Source organism: Schistocerca nitens, chromosome 2 (assembly GCF_023898315.1).
Source record: "Schistocerca nitens isolate TAMUIC-IGC-003100 chromosome 2, iqSchNite1.1, whole genome shotgun sequence".
In the NCBI taxonomy this organism is placed as follows: Eukaryota; Metazoa; Arthropoda; class Insecta; order Orthoptera; family Acrididae; genus Schistocerca; species Schistocerca nitens.
Window position 1 is genome coordinate 332,979,841 of NC_064615.1, and position 13,751 is coordinate 332,993,591.

Consider the following 13,751-nt stretch of genomic DNA (forward strand, 5'->3'; position numbering starts at 1 on the left):
TTAATTAATTATAATACCGGGGAGTTAATTTGCTGTTAAATCGTTATTAATGTGAATAGACACTGTAATACAAGAAAAGAATGACATGGAAGCTGGAACAGAATTGGACCTATCATCATAGCTTAGTTATTACCTGAAAGACTGGCTCATACATCTTAAACGAGGTATTACCTACCCAAAGCTACAAAAGCCGCACTTAAATATTTGAGCTGTGCTGCCACATCGCCAGCTTTTGAAAAATTTCTCAAACGCAGGATATGCTCCCAATCAACAATACAATAGTCTGAAGGGGAAACTTCTCAAGAAATGTTATTTTTACAGTCTGTAGACAAATATTTGTTGGATACGTCAAGTTTGCTGTATTTATCGATTAATAAATATGATGGTAGATTTATTTGTAACTTGATTTTTACGCCATTATTTATGTTCACCATTCAGCATCGATGTTAAACAACGATGTTTTAGGATCTATTATTATCGGCCATCGTTATTCAGACATCGATAATGAAATCGAAATCGGCATCGATGATTTGCCAACGTCGCTCATCCCTAGTTGTTATTTAGATGTTTCGGAATTTTAACATTGCCATCCCTGTATAAACACACCACAAGATTTGCTGTTCATACCATTGACTTATGAAGATGAAACAGCATCATTCACTCAGGGAACACGGACGAAAAACCGACTTGCACTTAGGTAAGATTTCCTTAATCGTTGTACAGAAACGAGTACACTCTTTAGCAAGTTTTACTTTCAGTAGCCCTGCAACAGAACTTAAATTAACTGAATGGTAAACTCCAAGCCCTCAAATCTAAGTTGAAAAATTTCCTTTTCGTACATTCGTATTTTCTACCGGAGTTCCTCGCAGTAGCGAGAAATTTTCTGTACAAGGTGTTATTTATTCATATACTTTCCTACAATCTATTTATCTCGAGTTTTATTACTTATTTATTTTTCTTTAGTTTCTAAATATACTACCGTACTTACCAGTCTGTAAACTATATACTTACTTAGCAGTCTGTAAATATGGAATATGATAAATAAATAAAATATCCCTTCCACTGTGCCGACAGCCATACCCTTCCTTCAACGTAACAGAAATTTCCTAGTCAGTTCCTTACTTTTTTATACGGATGTTCTAGTTTTACTGAATAAAAATTGTGTTTTACCGTTGTTTCTATATTTTCACAGAAACTTCTGATGTTGCCCATAGGTGTCAAACACCTTGGAATTTCAGTTTTGGTGCTGTTGCGAGATTCATTCACCAAGCTCGTTCTGGAATTCGTGCCTGTGAGAAGTTGTACTGACTGAGTTTGAAGCACATTGATCACCTTGGAATTCGAATTATCCATTTGTATTCTAAATATCTACAAAGGAGATCATAAATTTGTGTGATTAACATGCTATGTTCTATGTAAAATTTATCAACTTTAAATGATGCGATTTTTCATGAGGTACTGAATATGTGCTACAGTCATTGAACTTTGGAGATATCCCCTCTCCACTTATTATTCGCATCATCTCTTTCTTTCTTTGTTCCTGCCCAAGCACTCCAGAATGAACAAATACCAGATTTTGGGCCTGTCTTCCTGAAGTTATCTCATTGAAACTCAGACTCACAATTTCATTAAAATTTATTGTTTCGTTTCAAATAACAAAGCAAACGTAGATGGCATCGAAACATTCTGTGCAGCAGAATTATTTTCAAAAGTTTTTGTCGTTAATTTTCATGGGATAGTCGTAAATTAAGCCGGCCGCTGCGTCGGAGCGGTTCTAGACGCTGCAGTGCGGAACCGCGCTGCTGCTACGGTCCAAGGTCCGAGGCATCCTCGGACATGGATGTGTGTGATGTCCTTAGGTTAGTTAGTTTTAAGTAGTTCTAAGTCTAGGGGACTGATGACCTCAGATGTTAATTCTCATAGTGCTTAGAGCCATTTGAAGCATTTTACTTAAATTAATTTAAGCAAATCAGCGCAAAATCGTATCCAGCAGTGATGACACAACTCGCTAGTGAAACTAATTAACGTAGATGAGATATCACCAATGACGCCAAACACACTTCTGTCATAAGTGCTATACGGTCCAAAACATACCAGGACACGCCAGTCTATATAACATGCAGCAGTCAAGACACCAACTTCCAGAAGATCTGTACATTATGAATCATGCAATTATTTCGATGTGGTGTCCTGAAGGGTTATCTGTATGCGTCAGAAACTAATCCTAAAAATGTCTAGTGATAAATATGAAGCTATTACTCCTTTGCGATGAAGGACAGGCGTCTCGCGCTTGCTGTATGACGTGTTCTGAGTGTTCACATTCCACAGAGAGCGTGCAGCCACAGATGTACAGAGCTCGACATTCGAGGCAGATCTGGTGACAAGTGGGTAGGAATTCGCGCACATGAGCGCCAGACGCTCACACCTCCTCGTCGGTAGGACCGCGTGTTTGCGGAGCACTTGAGACGGGCTCTCGAATGCACCGCTAAAACTTCGCAGCGGACGAAGTTCTTCCCACAAGTGTCGACGACCTGTCTCGTTGCTGCGGTAATGGACGAGAGTCACAGCCATTTTGGAGCTGTCCCCTAGCGGTGTGTTTTATGGCAGTCAACACTCTTTTAAGTCAAACGTCTGAGAAGCACTCTGCTTTGTAATCTTGCTAGTTGTTATACGAAGTGTTTCCATCACAATGATACTTACTTTCATGGACGATGAAGAAGGGCAAATATCTCAACGTGAGGAACCCTGGTTCGGAAAACAATGAGTAGAAAGTTACGAACCCACATGAGTTCTGGAATAACTCTTTCATTCTGCGTATTGTTGTTTCCACGGCTTAATAAACTGATATGCTTTGTGTATAACTGCTAACGTTGTAGGGTTGCCAAAACCCACGAAGATATAGGCTCACATAATGATGAATGCTTATGAACAAGGAACTCTGACAACAAAAGGAAGTGGGCGTGAAATGTACACAAGCACAATCAGTCCTGACGTAAAGGATTGTAAGACTGCAGAACGCATTTAAAAGTTAAGGTGATTATCATATCTATCAGACTACTTTGCATTTGAACGACCTTAAAAAATGAAAGAAATTTGTATTTAATTCTCTTGATCACGCAGCTTCGTGAATAGATTTAGCGCTTTCGGCTATGCAAAAGCCGTTTTTAGACTCTCTCTGACTTCTGCACTGCAACATATCGCAACATGTACAAACAGCATGAGTCAAGTCAGTTAAATAAAAATTATGCGTTCTAATTCAAAAGTGGAAGTGACAGTGCGAATTGCTTGCATGCCTGGGGCCATGATGTCGTCAGTGAGCATGAACACGTGATGTCATCAAGATGCCATAGGTGGCAAGTTTAAAAATCAGCTATGTGAATGGTGGGAAATTTAAAAAAGGAAAATGGTGATGGGCGTGAAATGTAAAAAAAAGAAGTGCAAGATTGTGGGGAAAATGACTGCACAGTATTTTTATCAAAAACAAACCAGAGCCGATCAGTTTGTGTAACTACCATATTCAAAAGTATATGAATTTTTTTGTGTCATATTCTTAATGCATAGTATTTCCAAAAGGACAGCAAAAGCTTCTCCCTCACATCTATCATATCAGTAAACTTAATCACTCTCTCTTTTCGCACTCCACTGTTGTTTATGTCAAATAAAGTACTGCTTTGTCAACAATAAATTTTATTTCTTTCTATATCTGCGTGTGTCATATACTGTACCACCTTAATTGTAAATATCATCTTTCTCTTTGTAATATATTGTAGGGGGAATGGGAAAGAAAAAACCCGTGCAAAAATTCTCTAGATATAAAATTACGTTCGAAAAACGTTGTATGCATATATTCACGTACATTCTACTTATTTCAAGGCATATTTCGAGTTTTAATTCTTTATTTCTATATTGTTTTCTACATTCAATGGTTTACATTTTTCACACATACACAATACAGAAGTACTCTAGATATAAATAAGATTACATTCCAAAGAAAGTTAGATACACGCTTACTTGACTGCACACATTTACGTACACCGTTAAGCATAATCTATTACACACACTACAGCTGCAACGAGGGACATTCAAAGTTTAAAATTGTACAATGTCTCCACATTCAATGTTTTTTTGTATTATCTTTCATACATTCACTATCTGAGCAGTTACAGAGGAAATTTCTTGATCAAGAACGTACGCGAACATATTAAGTTATATAAATTTCTGCTGCATTGTAAAATATGCATCGTGATGAACCCCAGAACCTGGGGTAGCGTGTTTGACTAGTAATGAAAGTGGTCTACGTCTCTTATTTGGCCTAGCCATTGCTTCAGTTTTGAATAAAAATCGTCAGCAACGGCAGCGAGAGATTTCGTCCATAAGAAGTCATCCTCATTCTGCCAACCACCCTGTCAAAGGGAGTAGAGGAGTGGACAGAGATTCAGGGCACTCTCTTAGTCTTGGGATGGGTAAGACTCTAAAATAGAAGGTCTGACTCATCATATGCAAGTGTCAAAACAGCCTTTGAGGAAATTACAACCAAAGGCGGGAACATCCAGGATGCAGTGGGAATTCCACTGTTTTGCACAAAGGATAGAGCAGACAGGTCGAAACACTAAACTGAAGGTCTTTATGAGGGAGAGACCTTGTCTGATGATGTGACAGAAAAAGAAATGGGAGTCGATGTAGAAGATATAGTGGATTCAGTATTAGAGACAGAAGGGACAGATAACATTCCAATGGAATTTTTAAAATCATTGGAGTGCAGAATTTATGAGACGGTGACATACATTCAGACTTTTGGAAAAATGTCATCCACACTGATCATAGAATGAAGGCTTTCACGACCGGATGACATAGTTGCTGAGAAACCTTTCGGAACAAGACGACAATCGATATTTGCTTATCACGTGTTACTTCGACCACGCCCCCTTTCTTACAGTATATATGTCGCTCTCGGAGTTCCGACCAGTCAGTCGGCAAGACTCAGCAGAGGAGCGCCTCTGAAGATGTCCAACGCCGTTCTGGACGAAACGTCAGGAACAGAAAAGTTTCTTGGACCACGACCTCACATCCCGAAAGGTTTACCAGCAACTATATCATCCACACTGTTCCGAAGATAGCAACAGTTGATTAACTCAAGAACTATCATACAATCAGCTTAGCAGCTCACAAATCCAAACTCTGACAAGAATAATATACAAAATACAGGAAATGAAAACTCAGCATCTCTTACATGACGATTAGTTAGGTTTTAGGAAAGATAAAGGCACCAGACGAAGGGAGTTCTGACGTTGTGGTTGATAACGGAGGCTCATACGATTCGTTGACCTAGAAAAAGCATTCGACAGTGTAGAATGGTGCAAAATGTTCAAAATTCTGAGAAAAACAGAAGTAAGCCTTAGGGTAAGACGGGTAATATAGAACATGTTCAATACCCAAGATGTAATAATAAGACTGGAAGGCTAAGAACGAAGTGCTCGGAATAAAAAGGGTGTAGGACAGGGATGCAGTCTTTTTACTCCTACTACTGAATCTTTACATCGAAGAAGCAATGACGGAAATAAAAGGAAGATGTAAGAGTGGGTTTAAAATCCATGGTGAAAGGATATGAATGATAATACTCGCTGATGACATTGCTATCCTCAGTTAAGGTACCGTTAACATGGCACCAGTTTCTCTCTTAGTTTGAATATAATAATAAATATTACTCGTGCAAAAATCAGAAAATTCTTAAGATAGGACCGCTCCTTTTCTCTATATGCATAAACGATCTGTTGAGTGACTGTAAATGCAGGTGAGCAGAAGAAAAATCCGAATACAGCATTAGTAAGTCGCGTCAACAACTTTAACTAGGCAGTATGTTCAAACCGATATAAAACAGAATGAACACATAAAGTTGGTTACAAGGGGAGGATGGGATGAGGAAGTGTAACTCGTCTATAAAAGAGACAACGTACAGAATGCTTGTGTGACGCATGTTTGCCCACCAGGACGGATTAAAGAAAGACATCGAAGCAATGCAGAGGTTTGCCACAAGGTGTATTACCAGTAGAGTCGTAGATTAAATCAGCATGCAAGTATTACGGGGATGCTCCAGGAACTCAGATGGAAATAATTATGTTCTTTTCATGAATTGAATATCTTAATATTTTATTTTCGGCATAAGAACTGCAAAGACACGGTAGTAGAAATCAGTGTACGTACGGAATCGTTTGCGGGTCGTATCAACAGCAGACATATTTGTGAATAGCCGCGTACCGTCTCCCTGAACCCACATTCAACGACATTAAAAGATACAGAACTTTGCTCGTTCAGTCGGCGCGAAAAAATTCCAGGTTTTTATCGACAACCATCCTCTCCACGTGAACACAACACATATAATACTTGGGAGAGTAGCTACGCGAACTTCTCATGACGTTGCCTGAAACGCAGAAAAGAATAGTAAAACCATCTGTGTAGTGCGACGTGGTAGACCCAGCTTTTTAATTAGCTGACATGGAAAGATTATTGGTATGTTGGAGTACAATGTACAGGGTGACTGTAATTAAAGTTAAACTTTCAAACCGCATTAGAAATAACACCACTGGTCAGAATGACGTCAGATTGCAACGGAATATTATCGGAGAAGGGGAAGACATATGGCAGAAGAAAAATAAATAGTTAGAAAATGTACCAATAGATGGCGCTGTAAGCATCAACAATGGCTAAGGTGTAAGTATGATGTTTAACGAACTGTACTACTCAGTGTGCATGGGTGCACAGGTGTGATACTGTTAGTTACTTAAGCCCATCCACCACAGAAAGGTCATATCACATCTGACGGGAAAAATCGGTTTTTAATTGTCCTGAGGCCAAAAATCGCACAAAAAGCATCACTCACATCGGTTTTTAATTGTCCCGAGGCAAAAAAACGTAAAAAAGGTTCAATCACATCGGTTTTTAACTGTCCTAAGGCCAAAAACCGCATAAAAAGCATCAGTCAAAATTAAATCGCATTATTAATTTCTGTGTGACTGGCGCAAGACATGTTCACCACGCTGCCCACCGTTTTCTGCAACAAGTTGAAATCGAGAAACAGCATGTTTCACAACTGATGGAAGTGTTTCCAGGGTCACGTTGAGAATTTGTTGCGCAATGCATGCCTTCAATGCAGCTAAGTTAGAATCAGAACACTGAACACAACATCTTACAGATAGAGCAACCGCCAGAAGTCACACGGATTAACATCAGCTGTTCGGGACGGCCAGACTGTAGACAAATGGCGGCTTATAATTCTACCATTTCCGAAATGGCGCTTCAGCAGTTGCTTAAGGGGCTCCGGAAAGGCTCAAAATCATGAAAAGTTCAATTTTTACTTTTTTGCTTTTTCTGAATCTGCAGACTATTACCTTTTAATAGATATATAATTTATTCAATTCCGAAGACTACAACTATTTTTAAATTTTTTTGAAATGTGTTCTACATGGGCGTGACCCACTGTGGCGCTGTTAAACTGCTGTCAAATGGTGTTATTATTAACGTCCGTGTTCATCAGGTACATTTTAGTGATGTGAGATAAAGTATGTGTTGTGGCTAACCTGTGATGGTTCAATATATATCGCTGGTGTGATTGTCGATTGTTTCATGTTTATTTACTCTGTCGTTATCTCGAAAATATTCGTAATTAATTCTGTTTCTTGAGTCTCTGTTTTGTTGAAGTATAATAATGAGTAAAAGTAAAGTTATTAGAAATCCTCTGAAGGCTTTTAAGAAAAGGAGAAATGTTGGAAAGCCAAAGGTATGTGTTATTACTGTAAACAATAAAGACGATGAAAATCCCCAACATAGCTTGTGTCCCAAAGAAGAAGACAGTTGGTGTGAATATAACAAAGGATTGCTAACTGGTGAACTGTACACTCATAAGCATAGTCTGCCTCATGCAATAATGGAGGTGATAAAACCTATTTTCAGAGACTTAGCAGCACCTGAACTGTTGAAAAAGTGTATTCACGGAAAAACTCAGAACCCCAATGAAAGTGTAAATAGTGTTATATGGTCGAGAATCCCCAAGACTGTATTTGTTGGAATAGAAACACTTCACTTTGGTGTGTATGATGCTGTTGCGACTTTCAATGATGGCAACATTGTAAGGTGCAAGGTATTTAGAAATATGGGAATGTAGATAGGTTCTAACATGGTACGAGCGATGCTTGCTTTAGACAAGGAACGCCTTCAGGCTGCAGACAGGGCTGTAAAGTGTCTAGAAATACAAGCAAGAGTAAACAGGAGGAGTGACAAGAGGAAGCTGGAGGAGGAGTTTGCAGAGGATGAAGATAATCCATCCTATGGACCTGGAATGTACTAAAAAGTTAATCCATTCTTTGTCGCTCGATTCCCAAAACTTTTATATTCTCATACTAATTACATGTTTTCTAAGGATCTTCCAAACATATTTGTTTCAAACTTTCAGTAAATGTTACACAGTACCTTCTGCATAATTTAACACAGCCTTTTTCCAAAAAACTGTATATTTTTGAATATATAAATAAAAAATTGCAAAAAAATGTTGTGAATTTTCATTACAATTGAAAAAAAATCATCTTTAATAACTGAACTAAAATTTTGTAAAATCCCTGTGTTAAGTTGTAGCCCATATTCAAATAAATAATCTGTAAAAAGTTCAACTTCCTACCTCAAATACTTTGTGAGGAAAGATGTAATTTATAAGCGTTATTTTAACATTGCAAGTATAGGGCGTTCCGGAGCCCCTTAACTGGATTTGCAATGAGCGGAGGTGCGCCATTTTGCATAAAAATGATCTCATCCACACGTCCACGCTGTTGGAAAGCTGGAATGACGTTGTTGTGCAAGAGACACTCATAGCAGTTACCAGTGACGGTACAGGTAACAGGACCGGAAGCACCCGTCTCTTCGAAAAAATATGACCCTATGATAAACGATGCCGTAAACCCGCACCACACAGTGACCTTTCCAGGATGAAGTGCTATTGGTTGATTTGCATGTGAATTTTCCGTTGCCCATATTCGTCAATTCTGTGTATTGACATATCCTCTCAGATGGAAGTGAGCTTCGTTTGTCCACAAAATCTTCCACGGTCAATCATTATCCACTTCCATGCGAGCAAGAAAATCTAAAGGAAAGGTCTCTCTTGCTGGCAGGTGAACAGGAAGCAACTCGTGCGCATTGGTAATGGATAGCAAAGGAGGATGTTTCGTAGGATTTTACGCACCGCGTTCCTGGGTATGTACAATGATCGAGCAATTCTCCATGCGCTAAACGTTTGCACCCCACCACTCGTCTCCTCCTGCATTGGTGTGGCCTCTGCTTCCACTGACGTCGCATCAATTCATTTCCACGCTCTACCAAGTTGCACACCAAAAGAACGCGTCTTTTCGAATTTCCGAATCATTTTCACGAGACCCATGGCAGTCATCGGACCAACGCGTTTTTTTCAGACCCTTCAGTGTCCGGAGCTTCTGCATAGCGACGTGTGCACAGTCATCATTTTTTAATATAGCTTTACAAGCAGAGCGCGATCCTGGATTGACAGTCAAGGCCAACGTTGCAGACTCGAAAGGAGAAAAAGCCGTGTACCCGGCGTGTTTATACCAACTTCAATGGGTCGTGAGCTTGAGAGCTTTTTCCATTTACGTTTCTGACACTTACAGCGCCATCTGTTGATCAATTTTTCACGCTTTTTTTTCTTATGCCATATGTTTTCTCCCCTCTCGGATTATATTCCGTTGCAATTAGACGTCATTCTGACCAGTGGTGTTATATCTACAGCGTTTTGAAACTTTAATTATAATGACCCCGTATACTGATTCATACAAATATTCGGTCAAAGAGGGTGCCAGAAAAGGCGTTCCGTTGACAGATAACATATTAGTTTGATCCTATATAGTTTCATGGAAGCATGTTATCGATAATGTTTCTCTGCGTACAACGTGAAGTGGAATAATAATGGTGTAGCAAAGCTGTTAGAAACCAGGTGTTGTCTACTGTTCCAGCGAGCTCTCATATGACACGCCATGAGAGTGGTTCGCTCCAGCAGCGTGACGCCCTTCAAGTCGGAAGCACGTGACGAAAACGCAGCTTCTGCGGAAAAATAACATGTATACACCAAGGCCAGTGCAATATCTCCAGTGTTAAAGAAATGATGAACAGTAGGTGATACACAACAATTCGAGATACATATTCCTGTGGCGGTATATGAATATAAGCCATTCATTACACGTATCACACAGCATTCGTTGGCACACTTACTCAAGGTCTCAGGGAGTTTTTTTACCTCAGTCAGTACTTCAGATGCAAGTCATTTTACAAAATAATATACTGCAGATGTGGGACATCGTTTTTTTCTTTTTTATAATTTTAATTATGTTAGCCTACACGTATATAGGATGATTTTTTCCACTGTGTATGAACTCTAGAGACTGACAGATGAGAGGATACGGAACAAAAGAGGTCTAATGAACTTTTTTCTAGAGATGCACGGTTCCTATGCTGGAGACCATTTATTCAATCATACTTTGTTACACAGACGGCGGTATAATACGCGCTGTACCATGCAGCCACAGTTACAATAGGCATGGCTTCCTCCTATAGCGTGGTACTGTTCTTCATACGTCATGCCCTAGCACCTTCCCCTGCCATAGTAATTGGTAATATTATGTCCGATTCACTTCTCTTGCTGACTCACCTTGTAATGGATGTGATACAGCGTTTCACATAATGGTTCCATATTCGAATCCAAAGTTTGCCGATTTGGTTTTTACTTACGGAAAGGCAAATGGCAACGAGCGGCGGGCAGCGCAAGATTGCATAAGGAGACCCATCCCCGCTGACAACAAGCACATCATTCAATATTTTCAACAGTGTTTCGCCGTTTGACACATGGTTGCTTCAGGAAGCAGGAAATCATGAACAACGTACCCGAAATGTTCGGACACCAACGATGGAGGAAAATGAGATTAGCAGTGTGGAAGGCGACAGCCGTGTCAGTACCAGGCAACTGGCCCGCCATTACAGGGTGAGCCAGACGACTGTGTGTAACATTTTCCGTGACAGTTGTTACTACCCTTGCGGCTTACAGTGTGTGCAGGGCTTACTAGCGACAGACTTTCCACATCGGAGTCAGTTTTGCCAGTGGTTTCTTCACCAGGCAACCATGATTCCATGATATGTGTCACCCATCCTATTCACAGATGAGGCAATCTTTACATGGAGTAGTATCTTCAATTTTCGTAACAGTCATCTGTGGGATAGTATGCAGAAACCCAAAGTACGGTGACAGCGAATCATCAATATCGGTGCAGCTGGAATGTAAGGGCTGGGATAATTGTCGACCGTATTTTGGGATGAGTCTTCCTTTCACATCGCTTAACAGGCCGGAACTACGGGCGTTTCTTGCTTGTGACTTTGCCTCATCTGCTGGAAGAAGTGCCATTGATGACTCGAAGGGTTATGTGGCTGGTACATGATGGTGCTCCGGCCCACTTCAGCGTTAACGTCCGGATGCGTCTCATTCGTGTCTTCCGGGTCGATGGATTGAACGTAGTGGTCCAGTAGTGCGGCCTGCTCGTTCACCGGATCTTAAACATTGCGGTTTCTGGTTATAGGGCCATCTCAAACAGTGCCTACTCCAGATGTGGAGACCCTGGGGCAGCGTATTCAACCTGCCATAGTCACTGTTCGGATGCAGCCTGGCCGATGTGAACGTGTGAGATAGAACATGCTTCTGCACGTACATGCATGCGCTGAGGCACGTGGAAACCGTTTCCAACACATATTGTAACTGTGGTTGAATGGTACACCGCGTATTAGACCGTAGTATCTGTAACAATTTATGATTGAATAAATAGTCTCTAGCATGGAAACCAAACCATGATTTACGGACATAAGTTCATTCGTGTTCGTATTTTGCAGCCGTGACTTAATAAACTGATAGTTCGGTAATTTTCACAAATGTCAACAGTTGCTTTCTTTGGGATTGGAATTATTATATTCTTCTTGAAGTCTGAGGGTATTTCGCCTGTCTCATACACATTGCTCACCAGATGTTATAGTTTTTTCAGGGCTGCCTCTCCCAAACTGTCAGTGGCTCTGAAGAAATGTTGTCTATTCCCGCTGCCTTGATTAGGCTTAGGTCTTTAGTGCTCTGTCAAACTCTTCGCACAGTACCATATCTCCCATTTCGTCTTCATCTACGTCCTCTTCCAGTTCCATAACATTGCTCTCAACTACATCACCCTTGTACAGGCCCTGTATATACTGCTTCCACCGTTCTGCTTTCCTTTCTTTGCGTGGAACTGGTTTTCCATCTGAGCTCTTGATATTCATACAAGTGGTTCTCTTCTCTGCAACAGTCTCTTAAATTTTCCTTTACGCAGTATCTATCTTACCCCATCCAGACTTAAATCTATCCTATAGCCATCCCTGATTAACCATATTGCGCTTCCTATCGATCTCATTTTTGAGACGTTTGTATTCCTTTTTGCCTGCTTCATGTACTGCATTTTTATACTTTCTCCTTTCATCAATGAAATTCAATATACACTCCTGGAAATTGAAATAAGAACACCGTGAATTCATTGTCCCAGGAAGGGGAAACTTTATTGACACATTCCTGGGGTCAGATACATCACATGATCACACTGACAGAACCACAGGCACATAGACACAGGCAACAGAGCATGCACAATGTCGGCACTAGTACAGTGTATATCCACCTTTCGCAGCAATGCAGGCTGCTATTCTCCCATGGAGACGATCGTAGAGATGCTGGATGTAGTCCTGTGGAACGGCTTGCCATGCCATTTCCACCTGGCGCCTCAGTTGGACCAGCGTTCGTGCTGGACGTGCAGACCGCGTGAGACGACGCTTCATCCAGTCCCAAACATGCTCAATGGGGGACAGATCCGGAGATCTTGCTGGCCAGGGTAGTTGACTTACACCTTCTAGAGCACGTTGGGTGGCACGGGATACATGCGGACGTGCATTGTCCTGTTGGAACAGCAAGTTCCCTTGCCGGTCTAGGAATGGTAGAACGATGGGTTCGATGACGGTTTGGATGTACCGTGCACTATTCAGTGTCCCCTCGACGATCACCAGTGGTGTACGGCCAGTGTAGGAGATCGCTCCCCACACCATGATGCCGGGTGTTGGCCCTGTGTGCCTCGGTCGTATGCAGTCCTGATTGTGGCGCTCACCTGCACGGCGCCAAACACGCATACGACCATCATTGGCACCAAGGCAGAAGCGACTCTCATCGCTGAAGACGACACGTCTCCATTCGTCCCTCCATTCACGCCTGTCGCGACACCACTGGAGGCGGGCTGCACGATGTTGGGGCGTGAGCGGAAGACGGCCTAACGGTGTGCGGGACCGTATCCCAGCTTCATGGAGACGGTTGCGAATGGTCCTCGCCGATACCCCAGGAGCAACAGTGTCCCTAATTTGCTGGGAAGTGGCGGTGCGGTCCCCTACGGCACTGCGTAGGATCCTACGGTCTTGGCGTGCATCCGTGCGTCGCTGCGGTCTGGTCCCAGGTCGACGGGCACGTGCACCTTCCGTCGACCACTGGCGACAACATCGATGTACTGTGGAGACCTCACGCCCCACGTGTTGAGCAATTCGGCGGTACGTCCACCCGGCCTCCCGCATGCCCACTATACGCCCTCGCTCAAAGTCCGTCAACTGCACATACGGTTCACGTCCACGCTGTCGCGGCATGCTACCAGTGTTAAAGACTG